This window comes from Glossina fuscipes, unplaced genomic scaffold (assembly GCF_014805625.2).
Source record: "Glossina fuscipes isolate IAEA_lab_2018 unplaced genomic scaffold, Yale_Gfus_2 224, whole genome shotgun sequence".
NCBI lineage: Eukaryota > Metazoa > Arthropoda > Insecta > Diptera > Glossinidae > Glossina > Glossina fuscipes.
The window spans coordinates 616,599-622,598 of NW_023998567.1; positions in this window are offsets into that span (position 1 = coordinate 616,599).

The following is a 6,000-nucleotide window of genomic DNA, read 5'->3' on the forward strand; positions in this document are numbered from 1 at the left end:
TCTGACAATTTTGGCTATTCTTCATAGCGTTCCATTGCGTCTTTTTTTCACTACCAATGAACAATCCTATACGCGCATAAGATATCTTTCATTGGATACAAGTGCATCATATTCACAGTTTTTGGACTGATTTTGCAATGTTAGTCGGCGCAGACACATTCAGGCTTAACGTGTCAAAGAAATTTCTTCGATTTTATATCCGATGAGAATCGATGATGCTTGCTCGTTTAAAAAAAATAATCCTGCAACTCTGTGTATTTAGAGATAATTTACGGATACAATATATTGTTAGTGTGTAGTGTCGAATAAAGGGACCCTACTTCCTAACCAAAGATAACAATGTCAAACGATGAAAAACGTTCTGTTTAAGGAAAGAATGATAGCCTGTTTATCTCTAACTCAAAGCACTGAAGCTTCCGGTACAAAAATGCAATTAGCCAAGATACATATGGCTGCATATGGTGATTATTCAGTTAAATAAACGATGATTTATTGAAGAAAACGCAACTCTCATATACTAACTTCTGCTCTTACTTACTATACTCAAAATTATGAATGAAAATATGAAAAACCACTGTACCAACCGTTGCAAAGTAATTATATCTTTTTAAATTACGGTGCCACGTGAAATGTGTAGTTGCTTAGCACTTTTTCGGTAAATGTATTGTGAAAGTAGTTTGCAATGGCCTAGTTTAGCTAATATTGGAAGCAAACAATAAAAGCAAAAGGGTAACAAAAGAGGAATTGAAAAAATATGTTCGTCTATCACATGTCGAGTATTGCTTCATTACACATCCGTAATTCCTTAATTAGTCGTTCCTTTCAGTATATCAGAAAGTATATATTAGTTTGGGGAAAAAGAAATCCATTATTTTTTCGGCACTGATAGCTTTCTCGTAAGGTATCGATCAAATAATTTCCGATACTGTACATTTACATGCTGTACATTTCGCAGTAAAAAAAATTCTTTTGCTGTTTTTTGTTTGGTGCATTCAATTGTGAGTTACAGCGTGTTAAAAATGGAAGTGAACAAAGAGAAAATTCGGTAAATTTTACAGATTTTCTTTGACAAAGGCGAAAATGCAACCCAGGCGGCTAAAATTGTGAATGGTGTTTATGGTTCCGACACTGTAACAGCAAATTATGTGCAATTTTGGTTTCGTAGATTCCATTCAGGAATTTTTGATGTTAAAGATGCACCTCGCACAGGTAGGCCGGTCGCCGAAAATGTCGATAAAAACGGAGAAATGATCGAAGTTGACCGGCATGTTAGCAGTCGTAACATCGCCCAGCAGCTAAAAATCGACCATAAAACAGTTTTAAACCATTTACACAAAGCTGGATTCAAAAAGAAGCTCGATGTTTGGGTGCCACACCAATTAACAGAAAAAAACATGATGGATCGAATTTCCATCTGCGAAGCTTTGGCCAAACGGAATGAGATAGACCCATTTCTTAAATGGATGGTGACTGGAGATGAGAAATGGATCACATACGATAACCCTGAGCGAAAACGATCGTGGTCAAAGAGCGGTGAAGCACCTCAAACAGCTAGGAAGGTTTTGCTATGCATTTGGTGGGACTAGAAGGGGATTACTTATTATGAGTTGCTTCCATATGGCCAAACGCTAAATTCTGATCTCTACTGTCAACAACTGGACCGTTTGAAGATAGCGATTGACCAGAAACGGCCAGAATTGGCCAACAGGAGAGGTGTCGTGTTCCACCAGGACAACGCTAGGCCACACACATCTACAGTGACTCGCCAGAAACTTCGGGAGCTTGGTTGGGAAGTTTTAATGCATCCGCCATACAGTCGGGACTTGGCACCAAGCGATTATCATCTTTTTCTTGCATTGCAAAATTTCTTTAATAATAAAAAATTGGAATCTAGGGAGGATTGTGAAAATCGACTACTAGAGTTTTTTGCAAATAGAGACCAGGACTTCTATGAGAGAGGCATTTTGAAGTTACCTTTAAAATGGCAACAAATCGTACAACAAAACGGTGCATATTTGACCCAAATCGGACGATCCGAAGCATGTTAAATAAAGTCCTGAAGTTCATATAAAAATAATGGATTTCTTTTTCCCCAAACTAATATGTCCGCTTATTATGTCGATTGTGTATCGTCCTGTTAAGTACTTGACACTATTGTCCTGTACTTGAGTGCTTATTCCTAACTCAGGAAAGACATTACAAAAATCCTTTTTTATATAAGAGATTCACATGATAACTATACAACTCAAATTTTCGTATTACACGCTATACGGACAGAAATTATTGTTTAGACAATATGAATGTTTACAAATTTCGATCTATACCCTTTTACAAAAGACTTTCATCAATTATTATAGCGAGCATGTTATATCAGCCAAACATAGCAGAGTTTTGTTACAACATGGGGATAACAGCAACAACCACTAATGTATCTAATACGCTTATATAAACAAATTTTTTTATATAATTTATTTATTTTTAAATTACAGTGGAAGGAACAATATACGTTGTCTAGATTTTTTATCGCGAAGATGAAAATAGACGATCATGCGGGCCTAATTACTTAAAGTATTGAAATCGTATTTTACTTTTTTAATACACAGCTCATTTATACATGGCGAAAATTATATGTAAAAATATAAAAAATACAATATAAAGCCGAGAGAAATCTTTATTTTTATTGGTATTTCTCTATGGACATAAATACATTTATTTGTACATGTATTTCCACACTGAACTATACGCTTAAAATTGGTTCAGAATGGTAACTGTATAGATTCTCGCAAATTATCAATTCTAGGCTCTCAGTCTTGGTTATATTTCAAATTAGGCAATCGAGTTAAGTCTGCCTTAAAGTTGCCGCAACATTTGGATTTAGAATAGAAAAGAAGTTCTTCATTTTTAACAGCCTTTAGATTGCATTATCCTTTTTTATTCGGCGGGTGTCAGTCCCTTAAGATGAATGCAATAAGGTATTTGTAATCTCAATCCAATTTTTCCTGAATTTCTGATTTTCACTATTCAAATCAGTTTCAAATAAACGCTCCGCTGAATGGAAGCTGTCTCTTTTCACGTAAACGATAATCCTCCTTTTATTTTGCTGACTACCCAAAATTTCCGTATGTTGATCGTTTCTGCTTAGTATAGTAAATCCTGAAAGATCGTAGGGCCGGTTAGAGCCCGAGTAATATGTATCCACAAACTCTGCCTAATATTTTAAAAGCACATTGTTATTGTTTTACAATCCGAGCCTTTTCTTGCGATTACATAGAAATTGTATGCTCACGAAAATCTTCCTTATTTTCTTACATGCTATGTCTCCCGTACATTATTGCAAACATATATTCATATACAGTAACGGAATTATAAAACCTTTCTTTTAATTTATTGTGGTCATGTCTTATTTCCACATTATCGATTTTGAAATTTTTTTATAACTAGATAGGTACTTTATGTTGTTACGAGTTATTATTATTAATTTTGTTTTAAGTATAACTTTTACGAGTAAAATTTTAATTTTTCTCGAGTTCTGAGAGTCCTTTGATTCGGAGACTTCTGGTGGTGGCATTATTGGGGTCATTGTGTCCGTTTTCGACCACATGATTTTATATTCTTGAAATGCAGCAGCGGAAGCAGCTTCTCAGTTAACAATAGAATTTTACGTTTAATGAGGTTAAACTTTTTGAAAACTCTACAAATATATTGAATATTGTTTCGAATTTTTTTTTTTTAGTAAAAAATTTATAAAATTATAAAATTATTTATTATTACTATGTATATATACAAAAAAATCTAGTCGACTTGTGTTCAGTGTAGTGCGTGTTTTCTATTCGTCTGCGTTTTTTCAATTGTTTCGGTGTTTTCGGTGTTTTTGTGTATTTAACTTCTGTCTTTTCAGTGTTATTGCTAAAACTGGTTAACGCGGATATCGCGTATGTACTTTTGTTTCGTCTATATACAATAAAAAATAGAAAACAAAAAAACAAAAAAAAAAAAAAAAAATTGAAAACATTCGACACTTTTCTTTAGTAGTTCCCAACCTTCTTTCACAGTTCCCAAACCTTTTCAAGTGAGTGGTTATTTCACAAATAATAAACAATAGACAACAATAAGGCATAATGGCCCCGGGGCCGCCAGACAAAAACTCGAATAGATTTTATCTATTAAGTGATACATCCCCCCAAAGAAAAAAAAGTAAAAAATCAGATTTTCCGGTGTTGCCGATCAGCGATATAACTCCTATTGATAAAAAATATATTGTTATTTCCTCAACCGATGCTCGAATAACAATTTCCCAAATTAGCCCTTTTGCTATAAAAAAAAGCTCTAGATAGCATTACAACATACATCGACTCCATCTCGATTCTACGCGATGGGAATTTACTGGTCCTCGCTGGGAACCCGCGCGCAACCGAAAAACTAATGAAGGCCAATTCTTTAGCTAATCTATGTGCTATTTCAGCTAAACTACATGAGAAACTTAACTCGGTTCGAGGCGTAATTTATGCCCCTTGCTTAAAGCATGTGCCGGAAGATGAAATTGTTCGCGAAATGGGCATTCAAGGAGTAACTGAAGCATATAAATTAACCAAACTGAATGATGACGGAAAAACACGCTCTCCTACAGGAAGGATTATTTTAACTTTTGATCGCTGTCGATTACCGCGAACAGTTGATGTGGCGTGGTATAAATGTAAAGTAGAACTACACATCCCAAATCCTATGAGGTGTAAAAATTGCCAACGCCTGGGTCATACGGCGAAAAGATGCACTAATGCTGCATCTTGTGCCAACTGTGGTCGTCCTCCACATACTGAAAGCTGTACCCGTAGTTTCTGCATAAATTGCAATGATCAACACTCAGCGTTAGACAAACAATGCCCACGTTTTGTACAGATGCGTGAAATATTAAAAATCAAAACAGAAAATTACTGTAGCATGGGCGAAGCGCGACGCACATACCGGGAAAGAAATCCATCTGTAGCCCATGGAATTGGCAAAAGTAATACCTATGCTGCTGTTGCCTCGCAAATCGAGCCTAGTAAGACTTTAACTGCAACTGCTGCCAATGAAAAACCTCTTCCACCATTAACCAAAAATTATATTGCGAAACCAGTTACATCACTTGCCAAAGATAATATTGAAAAAACCAAAGCAACTGCAAATATTGAAAAAATCCAAATAACAACATATATGCTAAAATCTAATATACCAAATTCTCCAGAATCTCCGGCTCTCAACTTTACTCAACATATCACAAGTGGTAATGAATCCATGCTTTCATCCATTAATCAACCTTCGAAAACCAAAGCAACTGCAAATATTGAAAAAATTAAAACAACAACACATTTGCTAAAATCTAATATACCAAATTCTCCAGAATCTCCAGCTCTCAACTTTACTCAACAAATCACAAGTGTTAATGAATCCATTCTTTCATCCGTCAATCAACCTTCAATTTCAAATTATTCACGTGCGCCAACCCGTTGCGCTTCAAATGTACCAAATCACTTAAATACAGATTATTCTGCTGGTAAGAATAAATCATTCACGAAAAATTCCTATAGTGACCTTCGCGACGGTGACGCTGACATGTCAACTTAACCCTCCCTCCACTCTGCTTACATGTCATTACAATTAAATAAAGTTTTTAAAATTCTACAATGGAACATTAAGGGACTTATTAATAATTTTGATGAACTCCGTACACTCATAAATGATTTTAATCCAACCTTTTTATCGCTTCAAGAAATCCATTGTAGAAGCTCTTTTAATCCTATTCCACCCAAATCATATACTGGATACTTCACGAATGCTGATCAAAATTCATATTCCAAACAAGGAGTAGGTGTTTTTATAAAATCAAGTATACCTCGCACACGCATAAATTTAAGCTCAAATATACAAGCCGTAGCGATACAAATAATGTTAAATATAAAATTTAAAGTGCTTTCGCTCTATATTCCACCTTCGCAATCGTTTTCTCAGCAAGAACTCTAC